Raw genomic sequence first — 12,476 nt, 5'->3', positions numbered from 1 at the left:
TTCTGGGTAGAGAGAGGAACTGGGGTATCAGGAAAGAATCATAGAGGCAGGAATTACGCCAGCAAGATGTGGAGCATGATGAAAGTACAGAATGGAGGGAAAGTAAAAAGCAATGTGGCACAGCATAATAATAGAAATAAGTTCAATTAAGTTGTAAGAGCTAGTTGGAGCAAGCCTAAGATAAAGGCCAAGCTTTCATAATTAATATTTTGATAATAAGTCTCTGTGTCATTATCTGGGAGCTGGCAATTCAAAAAAACAGTCTAATTACAAATCACTGGTGACATTTTTAATATAAACCTTATGGATATTTGTCATTGAAAATGAGATATACAAATATGACTTTCATTCACCAAAAAAGTAAAAAGAAAAACTACAGCCGGGCGGTGGTGGCGTACGCCTTTAATCCCAGCACTCAGGAGGCAGAGGCAGGCGGATCTCTGTGAGTTCGAGGCCAGCCTGGACTACAAGAGCTAGTTCCAGGACAGGAACCAAAAAAGCTACAGAGAAACCCTGTCTCGAAAAATCAAAAAAAAAAAAGAAAGAAAGAACAACTACAGAATGTTAGTTATATCATCATGCATTAAAGAGCTAAAATTTTTAATGTAATTTATTTTATTTTATTTATTTTTATTTTTTATTTTATTTTATTTATAACATAATTATATCATTTCTCTCTTTTCTTTCCTCTCTCCAGATAATTCTATATACCCCTCTTTGTTCTCTTTCAAGTCCATGGTCTCTATTTTCATTAATTGTTGCTACATATAGATGATAGATGGATGGATGGATAGATAGATAGATAGATAGATAGATAGATAGATAGATAGATAGACAGACAAGATTGATAGACAGGCAGATAGACATAGATCAATAGATATATGCATGCATGTGTATGTACATATATTCTGATACATGCATAAAACCTTTCTGGTCTATATAGTGTTATTTTATACATATTTTCAGAACTGACCCTTTGAAATTGGGTAACCATTTATATCTTGTGTGGATAAGACTATTTCTCCTACTTTCAACATTCCTTCATTGACTGTAGTTCTTTGTATAGAGTTAAAGTCTCAGTATCTTTCCCCCATCCACTTCGGCATGTCTATTGTTGTTGTCCAGTTCATGCTTAGGCAGTCAGGTTGGTGAAACTGTATGGGTGTAGCTTTTGACATTACTTGGAGACACAATCCCACAGCAAACTCTTTGATTCTCTAGCTCTTACCATCTTTCTGCCCTCTCTCCTGCAGTATTCCCTCAGTCTTGGGTGCAGGAGCTAGAACAGCTCATTTGAAAATGACTGACAGTATCAAACATTTGGAATGGTGAAGATAAAAGTTAATTTTCAAGTATTTCTAATGGTTATGATTCGGTACAATTGGATGGTGAGTGCTTAGAAGTAGAGAACAACTAAGCAATTCAGAAAGGCAACTGTGTTGCAGTAGCTGAACCCAAAAGGTTCTCTAAATATCATTGCACTAAAGGGCCCACAGGTCTTTGGACAACTAATGCCAAGGCCAGAATATGAAAAAAAAATATTGATCCTGAAATAATAATAAGAAGAAGACATGGGATTTGGGGTTCACTCTGGCTAAACTGGGGAACAACTTGAGCTCTGAAGTAAATTTCTTAACAATAGATTGTATCTGCTAAATAAAAATATCCATGAATTCAAATCAATATAAACAACTAGATTTAAATAATCAAAAGAAAAAAATAAATGAGAAAAAAATTATTTCTTTACAGTAGAATGTCAACTCATAAATGAATTAAAATGTTGAAATTAGTGAGCTTAACAAAAATCCACTCGGGTTTCAAAGCCTTCTACAACCATCTGTACACTTTCCTATAGATGTTTTAGAAAAAGAAATATTCGAAACTGGTCTAGCAGGAATTCCCCTCTTAGATATCTAATATCTGATCTGGTCCTTCTTCTGCCATCCACTGTGATGTCTGCTAGCAGGAATCAATCATGTTAGTACAATTCCCCCAGAATTCTCCTCATGCCTGTTCATGCTTCAAAATTCTCCCTCCACCCACATCAATCTGCCCTTGGCTATAAGCTCCTACTTGTTCATGCTGTGTTGAAGCTCATCTCCATCAAAACCCCATTGTATTGGCTGTCTTTTCTATCATGAAGGTCCTCAGTAAAGTCATCCCTGACAGATTTAACAAATATCCTTAAATTATTGTCTGGTAATACTAAAAATACCCATTTGCCCTTGTGATGCTAATAATTAATTTAGAAAGAAACATAGACACAAAAAGAACTAGTAAATAAAACTGAAAAGTGAAATGATATTTTATGTAGAAACAATGGAGTAACCACCCCCCAAAATAATTATGAATAGAAGTTAGGGGGAGGTAACTTTATAATAGAGAAATATGGTAGGCACCATCTTCATCAAACAATCAAAAGTTTCTAGCCAACAATAGTAAGATGGGTAAGAACATAAGATAATCATATTTGATGGCCCAGGCTAAAATAATTATTATGCATCTAATCAACAATTATCTTTCAAACCCAAACAGGTAGGTGTTCTATAATATGCTTGCCCTATAATCCTTAAGAAAGGATTTAGAAACCTTCCAAGATTTAAGAAGACTTCAAAGATCTACATCATGGGTGCCTTGCATAATCCTTGGCTCATTTATTTCACTAAAAACAATATTGCACAAACAAATAGTAACGCTGGAATGGATTCTCTGGATAGATTGGACTTTTTATACTGTTTTTGTGTGAACTGAAATTCCCAGGGGAATAAAATTTTGACCTTGTTAAATATCTGCAAGATTAATTGTTAAAATGTCTGTGATTATAGAGAGTTGGGATGTTGAAGGTCCAGAATCAATTATCTTGAGCTTCCTTTAGACATCTAAATAGGCATTTATTGCCCAGACTGTGTTTGACTCCTGGGGCTACCAGTGAAGTCCTTTTTTTAACAGTGTTGACAGTGAGATTACAAAGATAGTTCAGTGGCTAAGCACACACACACTCTCTTGTAAAAAACTCAAGTTCTACTCCCAGCACCCACATCAGGTGTCTGACGACCATCTGTAATTCCAGCTTTACTTCGGAAGGCACCTGAATTCACGTAAAGATAAAATGAAATAAAAACTTAAGAATACGTAAGCAGACCCTCGCTTCCACCAACTCAAAGGCTAAGCATTGCATCAGGTAGCATTTGAGAGTTAACGAAGTTTCCCCACTTTGCTTGTAGCCCAGTTATCTGATGTTCCCAATAATGTATTTTTAAAGTATCTTGATTTATGATTTCCCTTACCCTGTTACTTCATGAAACTCTTCCCAGCAGTTTCACCTAAATCTGTGTTCCTAAACCATGGCCACTCATATTTGGCTGTAGAATAAATTGTGTCTTATTCTCTGAGATGAGATGGTTTTGCACTAATACTTGAAGCAATGATGAATATCTGAAAGTTGTTTCAAAGGTCAGCTTCTGAGAGACAGTTGCTCCCACACAAAAAGTGAAAATGTGGTAAACCAGAGGATTACAGGCTGGCAATACCCATGAAAGAACTAAACACACAAAGAACTAATGAACCTGACTCTGGAAAGTAAGGAATTTTTTTTTTTTGATGAGGAAAGCCCTGCAGCTGTTTTCACTTCTGATAAAATTATGGGAGGAGGAGAAGTCTATCATAAACAAAAATGAGAAGAAATGTTAGCAGTCATATGTGGACTGGAATAAAGCATTAGAGGAGCCTTCACAACAGAGTCTCTGTGCATATCCGCATATAATGCAAATGAAAGGCCGGATGTAGAGGCATAAACCTGTAATCCCAGTGTTACGAGTGGGAGTGGAGATAAGAGGATCTGAGAGGCTTGTTGGCCAGCCAGTCTAGCCAAATCAGTGAACTTGGGGTTCAGTGAGAAATCCTGCTCCCAAAATGGAAAGTAGTTGCGATAGAAACCTGTTGTTGGCTTCTGAGCACACACACACACACCCCACCCACACACAAAAAGAAAAGCAAATTTTGTTTTAGGTACCATTCTTAGGACATTACATCTAAAAAACAAGTGCTTAAAATATTAGCAATATATTAAAATATAATTTATAAATATAATGTCAAAATTAAATATAATTGCACAATAAAACTATAAGATTTTTTTAGAGAAATTAAAGATCCATCTGAATTCAAAGCTGTAACAAGTTCATAGATTGGCAAAGTATTTTTGATAAGTTTACTGTTAATTTTTACCTATACCTTAAACAAATTCTTAAAATACAAACAGGTTTTTATGGAAGTTGAATATATATCACATATATAATTTTATGGGGAAGCTCAGGATCTTGATTATCCATAAATAACTATTTATTAGAAAATAGTGGAGAGGGTGCCTGAACTGGTCTTCCCCTGAAAGCACATTGGTGACTACACTAATTGTCATCACAGAACCTTCATCCAGTAACTGATGGAAGCAGATACAGAGATCCACAGCCAAGCACTGGGCCACACTCTGGGAGTCCAGTTGAAGAGAGGGAGGAGGGAATATATGAGCAAGGAAGATCAAGATCATGGTGGGGAAACCCAGAGACAGCAGACCTGAGTTTGTGGAAGCTCATGGACTCTGAACCAACAGCTAGGGAGTCGACCTGGGACACCTAAACCATCTGCATGTAGATGATAGTTGTGTAGCATGGTCTTTTGTGGGGCCCCCAGCAATGGGACCAGGACCTGTTCTGGTCCATGATGCATGAGCTGGCTCTTTGAACCCAAGGCATCCTGTGGTAGGATGCCTTGTCCAGCCTTTGGTCCTGCCTCTACTTGATATGGCATGCTTTGTTGACTCCCATGGGAGGCTTTACCCTTTCTGATTGGAGACAAGGAGGAATGGATGTTGTAGGGATGGGGTAGAAGGAGGTTGGGGAGGGAAAAAACGGAGAAGATGGAGAGGAAACTGTGGTTAGTATGTAAATAAATTAAAAAGAAAAGAAAAAGCTAAAAAATACCGTTTGTTTATTTATTTACTTTCCAGAGTCAAGGTCATTCTGCGTTGTACAGGATGGCTTTGAACTGCTTGGCTCAAACAAACATCCAACTCCTGAGATTATTAAATCATAAAATCCATATTGATGGTATACACTGCCAGAACAGGACCCAAGACCTTAGCACAACTGACTCCATTGTGAAAGTACCATTCAGGCTATAAATCTCAACACATAGACAGTACCACTTGCCAAAACTAAAACAAAAGACTAATCCATTAGAGTCCATAGTTCTTGAAAGTCTTTAAATGGACTAACCTTGCTTTTTACTTCTAAGGTTCTGCTTCTGGCTAACTGTTCTTGTTAAGTGAACTATGGCAATGCAGTACATGGTTTTGTGCTTTAAAGTTCACCCTCAGAAAGTCTCAGTGCTACACTGGGATCCCGAACACCCAGTGTAGTCACAGACAAGCTAATACTTTCCATTGACCTAAGCACACATTCAAGCAATCTTTTCTGGTGAATACCCCCACAACACTGTGTTATTTGGATGAATTTACAGAACCGTGCTCATGGATACATTAGTCTAGGCAGTAAATAATTTTTGTTTTGTGTTGTAACTGTTTGTTGTAGCCCTTTGTAGAAGAAATACTTGGACAGGCAACATGTAAGTGGCAGTGAAGCTGTGAACATTTGTAGGCATTTAACAAAGGAACCATTCCGTGACTTAGACAAATCAGACTCCTCCAGTTGTGACCAAGATACAATGTCATGACTCCAACCTGATGGCAACAGCACAGCCTCACATCTGCCCATGATAGATAGTATCATTCCCTGCACAGTGATATCCTGGGCATATGCCTCCCTGGACCTCTGAGGGATATAGAATATGCATAGAAGCTGCCTCCCAATCCTTCCCCTAAGGCTCCATGGGACTATCAAGACTACCATTTTGGAAGCCCTACAACCAGGTGCCATGATTACCCTTGAACAACCAACCACCAGCGAGTGATCCAGCCATCTCTGCAAGTGGCTTATGCCCACTACAGATTAAATTACACTCTGAATTACTCCAGCCCCCAGAACAAAGAGAGAGGCCTCCACAGAGAGACTGCTCTTCCCAAGGATTACGGGGGACCAGATCTATCACCCACTACCTAACAGAGCTAGAAATCCACAGGAGTTTTTGGAACACCATGCCAAGCTGAGACCACAGCATCTCCAGGCTCCATCTGCAGCTTCTGTGCCTAGATCCCCCAAGCAATCACCTAGGAACTTCCAAACCAAAGGGACTCTAAAAATTTTCCATTTGCCAAAAAACTACAGAAAGTCTTTATCACTTATCCTACGGACACAGTCATGGAGGTGGTGAAATTTGTGAGCTTCTTTTTAATGAATGGCCCCAAACTGCAACTGACATATACAAGGATAGAATATTAGGTATTGGTATCATATAGATGGAGATGATATCATATATGGAAGGAGCACAGTCTGAAAGATAAGACAGTAGTGATAATTATAGAAATCAGCCCCAAATGCAACAGCTCCACATGCAAATAGAGTTTGGAAAACACTGAGTCGCAGGTGGACAAGGATGAGCATGGCTTATATACTAAGCAGCTTGACTTGCATTCATGGCACGATGCAAATTGATTTCATAAAACAAGGAACCATGAACTTCAGATTCATCTCTGTACTCTTCCCAAATGCCAAGATGGAGCATGTGCCTGCCTGGCTTCAGAACACTCATGTTTCCAGCCAGTCCAAGGATAAAAATCTTGCTGTGGCCGCTAGAGAGGAAGAACATGTGGCTCCTTCCTGATGTCCTCTGCCCAGCCTTCAGGCATCAGTAATCTCCAGATCAGTGGGACCCCATTCTCACAGTGTTCTTCTAGCTGGTACTGGGTGATGGTGCTCAGGGCTATTTCTCAGAGTCTCCTGGGGGCATTCAAGGCCCAGGACACCTCTTCTGCAGAGTTCCCTGTCTTCCAATACTTTGACTGCTCTGTATTTCCTACCTTTGAAAAACTCACAAGATGCCCATGTCCTCCTGAGGCTGAGTTGTCCATGCTGGACTTCCAGGACTTAGTGAACCGATGCTACAGAAGATGGCAGCAAACAGATATGACCATAAACACTCTCTTACCACTTCAGCTACTTTTTATGTGTTTGACAGATGTTTGTATGTCCTCAGACCAAACTGATTCATGTGCAAACAATAAAATGAATTTTAGCGCAATTTTACTTAGAGCATTTGAATCTCTGGTAGAGACACTAAACGACTGTAAAGGCTTACACTGACTTTAAAAAAAAAACTATTATATAGACCAGCTTGTTACTTAAAATCTGGAATAAATTGAGTTGGACGAAAGTGGTCCAGGAAATGCATGACTGGATCTGTCAACATGCCCAAGAATTCTGACCAAAGTCATGTATAACTAGCATTGTTGGCCAATAATCAAGTGAACAGGGTGCTTCATTCTACAGTTGTCTGTAGTAGTATGAGCGGCGGGCTGTGTCCTGCCACCCGGCTAGCTTTACCTGAAATAATTACACGGAAACTGTATTCTTTTAAACACCGCTTGGCCCATCAGTTCCAGCCTTTTCTCGGCTAACTCTCGCACCTAGACTAGCCCATTTCTAATAATCTGTGTAGCCCACGAGCTGGCTTACCAGGAATGATCTTAACCTGCGTCTGCCTGGGGTGGAAGAATCATGGCGACTCCTTGACTCAGCTTCTTTCTCCCAACATTCTGTTCTGTTTACTCCACCCACCTATGTTTTAACCTATGAGGGCCAAGCAGTTTCTTTATTGCTTAACCAATGAAATCAACAGATAGAAAGATGACCCTCCTCCATCAGTTGTCCACTGACCTTTATTCTGTCCAACTCTTGTTTTTATTTATTGAGGCAGTCATTATGAAGACATGAAGCTTTATGAGGTAAAAAATGGATTTTCCCTCTCTCCTCTTTCTCCTCTTACTAAAGCCACTGATTGCACAGCTGTCGTTAGTAAGGACTAAATATCCACAGATTTTTCCACTATTTCTTATTATGTTGGATTATTCTTCCACACAGAGAAGAGCAATTTATCTTCACTGAATTAGATAACTAACATAAAACCATATCTTGTTGAGGAAGTACTAGAGGCATTTCCCCATGATCTCTTTTTGGGGCACTAGATTAAAAATCTGTAGTTAAAACTATCACAGCTGATCCAAAAAACATGCTGCTTCAAGAAACATGCTCCTATTTGTTTACAATACAAATGTATGTCTCCATGTAAGGTTTGAATGCAACCTTTCTACAGTCATCAGATTGGCGCACCTGACTCCAGCATCTCAGGTTTCTAACAAGGTAGCACACTAACCCAAAGGAATACTGGTTTAAATAGTTTGGACCATGTGGAAAAATAAGGATAAATCTTTGTCTCAACAGAAGCAAATGTCTGAGTTTTCTGTTTTCATTTCTGTAAGATCTAAAGAAGAGAAGAAAACATGTGATCTGAAACTGTCTTTGTCAGTGTCCATTTGCCTCTGAATTGTGAAACACAAAGTTTTGATCTTTGCGAGCTTTCCCCAAACTGGTCGATAGGAAACTTCTCTTATTGAACAAGACACAGCAGAAGCCAATGTGTTAGGAAAATTCGATCTCAAAAACAATTTACGGACTACACCCTACAAATGTCCACCATAAGGCTGTAAGCAAAGAATTAATTTACTCACCCAAATGTGATTTAATCAATGCAAAATGTCAGTATGTCCTTGCTCCCTCCAGGTTCCCAGAAACAATCCCAGCCAGTGCTGCTGTGTGCCGAGAAAGAAGGGCAGAGCTACACTAGCAGCCTGCTCAGCTGCACTGCATAATTCAAATCAGTAAACCTGAGCCAAGCCACGGCAAGTCAGCACCAGAAACAGGAAGCCTTTGGGACCAGTCTAGCAGCCCTACTCACGTGTAAAGAAAATCCCTCACTTACATGGCACAAAACCAACTTGATTTTTTTTCTTTCAGTTTTATTGAAGTATAGCTAATAAACTCAAACTGTCTATATTTAAGGTGTGTAAGTTAGTATTTTGACATAAAAACCTGGATTGCCACAATCGAGCTACTTTGCATACATATTACCTTGTATATGCCCTTTTTGTAATACATACATATGCATGAGAACTACCTGCAAGGTACATTTAAGATAGTATATTAACTGTAACCACCTTGTATATTATGTCTATAAAATGTAGTCAGCTTGCACAGCTAAAATGTTGATTGGTTATCACATCATCGCTTCCTTTTCCTGGTTTATTGCAAACAGGGCCAACACTGTTCTACTCTCTACTTTTACTTTGCATGTGTGAGTGAGATCAAGTATTCCTCTTTCTACGCCTGGTGTTCAAATCATATGATGCCAGATATGGAACTACAAGTTTAAAATCCTCTCCTGTGTTTTTGTCTTTCTTCGGTCCCATCATGTCTTGTTATTCTAGTATTTCTCTCAGAATGAGAGTGTTTATTTTGTGCTGTATTTGCACAACCACAGCCAAGTGTGGCTTTGAGTCTAAGAAGAGACTTTGAAGTCAGATCTTTCAAGAATATTAGCACTGGTAAGGACTTGGAGAGTCTGGAGATGGACCAAATGCATTCTACCTTATGGGATGCTCCTGAACCTGTAGAGGCCAAGGGTGCAGTGCTATGGTCTGAATATTAAATGCCTCTGATGGCTCTGTCTCGGAAGCCTCCGGAAATTTTAAGAGGTGAAGAAAATATACCACAGGGAACTTCTTGTCCCCAACTTATTCCTGCCCCACCCATCACAGCCCAGACAAGGTGATGAAAGCTGATAAGATATTCCTATCAGGATAAAAAAAATTAAAACCATGACATTATCTTAATAGATTAAAAAATAAACATTTGATGAAATTCAACCACTTATTAGTGATAAAGAATACTACTGGAATATTATACAAAAAAATTATCATGAATGCCATATGCAAACTTATTTCATGTTTTATCGCTCATAAAAAGAAATGTTTCCTCTGGGGTAGGAAGTTTACAGATCAGTTATCACTGTATCCTGAAATACATTCGTCCTTCAATTTCCATACAATGCCATCCTAGGAACCCCATGTCTAATCATGGATGCTTTTATAGAATAATACATATTTACATCTAACCTATTAAAATCTCCCCAGTGCTTTAATTTATCTTTAAATTAGTTGTAGTAGTCAATACAATGTAAATCTATAATACTGTTGCTATATGATATTGTGAGCATTAATATAGTCTCATGAAATCCCAGGAAGCTTCCCTTAGGAATAGACTGTTAACAATAGTTGAAGGGTGGCCCCATTATAACCTGTGCTGCCTTATTTTGTCTTCCACAGATAAGAAAATAGGATCAGTACATGTTTGTATGGACAACACAATTTCTTAATAATGTTTCATTATATGCTGTTTGCACCCACAGATGCATAAGTGTAGAGACCAGGGGTATAAAAAAAAAGTTGTCTTTATTTATGGTTTTAAAACAGTACTTATTTCTTAGATAAAGAGAGGTATAGACTCAGCGAAGGAGCAGACTCTGACTCCCCAGCCATTATAGTAAAAAGAATGGAAGAGATTAGGTATCACACAAATTAGATATCAGGGTGAGGATATAATTTCTCAACAACCACTGGGAATGGATACTTTACCAGCAGGGACTCACATGACTCATGCTCAGACAGTATCTCAGGTCATAAATGTAGTTACATCCAAACTGAGGACTTATTGATTTATGAACCGACTTGTGAACCATTTGTAGTATGACCATCTTGTTCACGCTCATCAAGGACCTTTCAAGCTAACCAGTAATTCCTTAAGAGACTTCTAATAGACAAATCTTCAAACCCTAAGCCACAGTACCCATAGAACCCTGGATGGGATGAGACCAATTCAGCTTTGGTATTATTTGAAAAAGCATAAGAATAGTTAAGTCTTTAAAATCTTGTAGAACAGAGGAGTGGTTATACAGGAACTATGTGGTAAAGCTTGCAAGTATAAAATTATGATCAAAGATTGATATTTTACATAAGACTTCAGATTGGTATTGTAGTTTCTACTGATGACAACCGAGGCTAAGTTATAGATTATCAGAAGATAGCTTTACTGTGCTTGTAAATATTGATTGATTGTAAGAACCAAATGGAATCTTTCACTCTCCCTTCTCATCCATCCTACTTAACTAATCAATCACTCCGTGACCACCTACAAGTCAGTTTCTATTATAACAAATATGCATGACATCTGGAATTTTAAACAGATTCTCAGTCTAAAATTCTGAATCTCCCAATAGATCAGCCCCACTGTCTCAGTGGGTGGGTGCACCCCTCATGGTCCCGACTTTCTTGCTCATGTTCTCCCTCCTTCTGCTCACCAAGGCCAGATGGACTGGGACTGAAAAAGCATGGGATAAAACCGGACTCTCTGAACATGGCGGACAATGAGGGCTGTTGAGAAGCCAAGGACAATGGCACTGGGTTTTGATCCTACTTCATGTTCTGGCTTTGTGGGAGCCTAGCCAGTTTGGATGCTCACCTTCCTATACCTGGATGGAGGGGGGAGGACCACTTTCCACAGGGCAGGGAACCCTGACTGCTCTTTGGACTGGAGAGGGAGAGGAGGGGGGAAAGGGGAGAGGAATGGGAGGAGGGAGAGGGAAATGGGAGGCTGGGAGGAGGCAGAATTTTTTTTAATAAAAAATAAATAAATAAATAATTCTGAATCTCTACAGCAACTGACTTTTGATAAATTATTCCCATATAGTTTGAGAAATAAACCTAATAATGTCAACAGACTATAATGCTTTTCCCCTTTTGATAGTACTATGGATGTGTGCTGAAGGTTGCTGAGGCAGTAGAATTGTTATAGGTTGGGGCATGGTAGACGATAATTAAGTCATTCAGTGTGCCATCCCCAGAAGGGTTTCATTCCCATGGAAGCGAGTTGTTTTGCAAAGCAAGCTGGCCTCCTCCCAGTCTCAACACTTCATCTCTCACAAGTACTCCCTTAATGCTGATGGCATGCATAATGGAGCCCTTGCCAGAACTGAACAGATAGAAATATAGATCGCTGATCTATAATTACCAGCTTCCGAACCTATGAATTAAATAAACCTCTTTACAAAATACCAAGACTCACTCATACATTCCACTCTGTCATCAGAAAATAGACTAGGTAGGCAGGAAAAGCACAGTGGTCATTTCTCTACCTGAAATATATGAAGAGGTTTAGTGGTAAGTAAATATGGTTTTAAGGAGAGTGCACAACTCCTAAAATCACAAGTTAGAAACCATTGTTGTAGCAATGAATGGCCAGAGAGAAGATCACATGAATGTTTTGGGGCTTGGGTGTGTCCTTCAGTCATATATTAAGTCTCATATACCATATAATTATACAATAATGGCGCTGAATAGGATCATAATGATCACCAATAATGCCTGTGCTGAGTCTACTCATCATCCAACAGTGCTAAGCACTGTGTCCACATTG

At 39.0% G+C, this 12,476-nt stretch overlaps 1 protein-coding gene across 1 annotated transcript in view; it reads right to left on the bottom strand.

Annotated features, from left to right (window-relative positions):
- The window catches only part of LOC121447863 (selection and upkeep of intraepithelial T-cells protein 10-like), a 35,269-nt gene extending 26,566 nt beyond the window's left edge, over positions 1–8,703 (bottom strand). Inside the window, exon 1 of the mRNA XM_041651138.1 lies at positions 8,678–8,703. The gene's annotated coding sequence lies outside the window, so the exon portion shown is untranslated. The remainder of the gene's footprint in view (positions 1–8,677) is intronic.
- Positions 8,704–12,476: the final 3,773 nt, after the last annotated feature.

This window comes from Microtus oregoni, unplaced genomic scaffold (assembly GCF_018167655.1).
Source record: "Microtus oregoni isolate MIOR12 unplaced genomic scaffold, Mior012 000005F_ref0000423, whole genome shotgun sequence".
Lineage (NCBI taxonomy): Eukaryota > Metazoa > Chordata > Mammalia > Rodentia > Cricetidae > Microtus > Microtus oregoni.
Note: the sequence above shows the minus strand (reverse complement) of the source record. Positions and strands in the feature narration are given on the sequence as shown.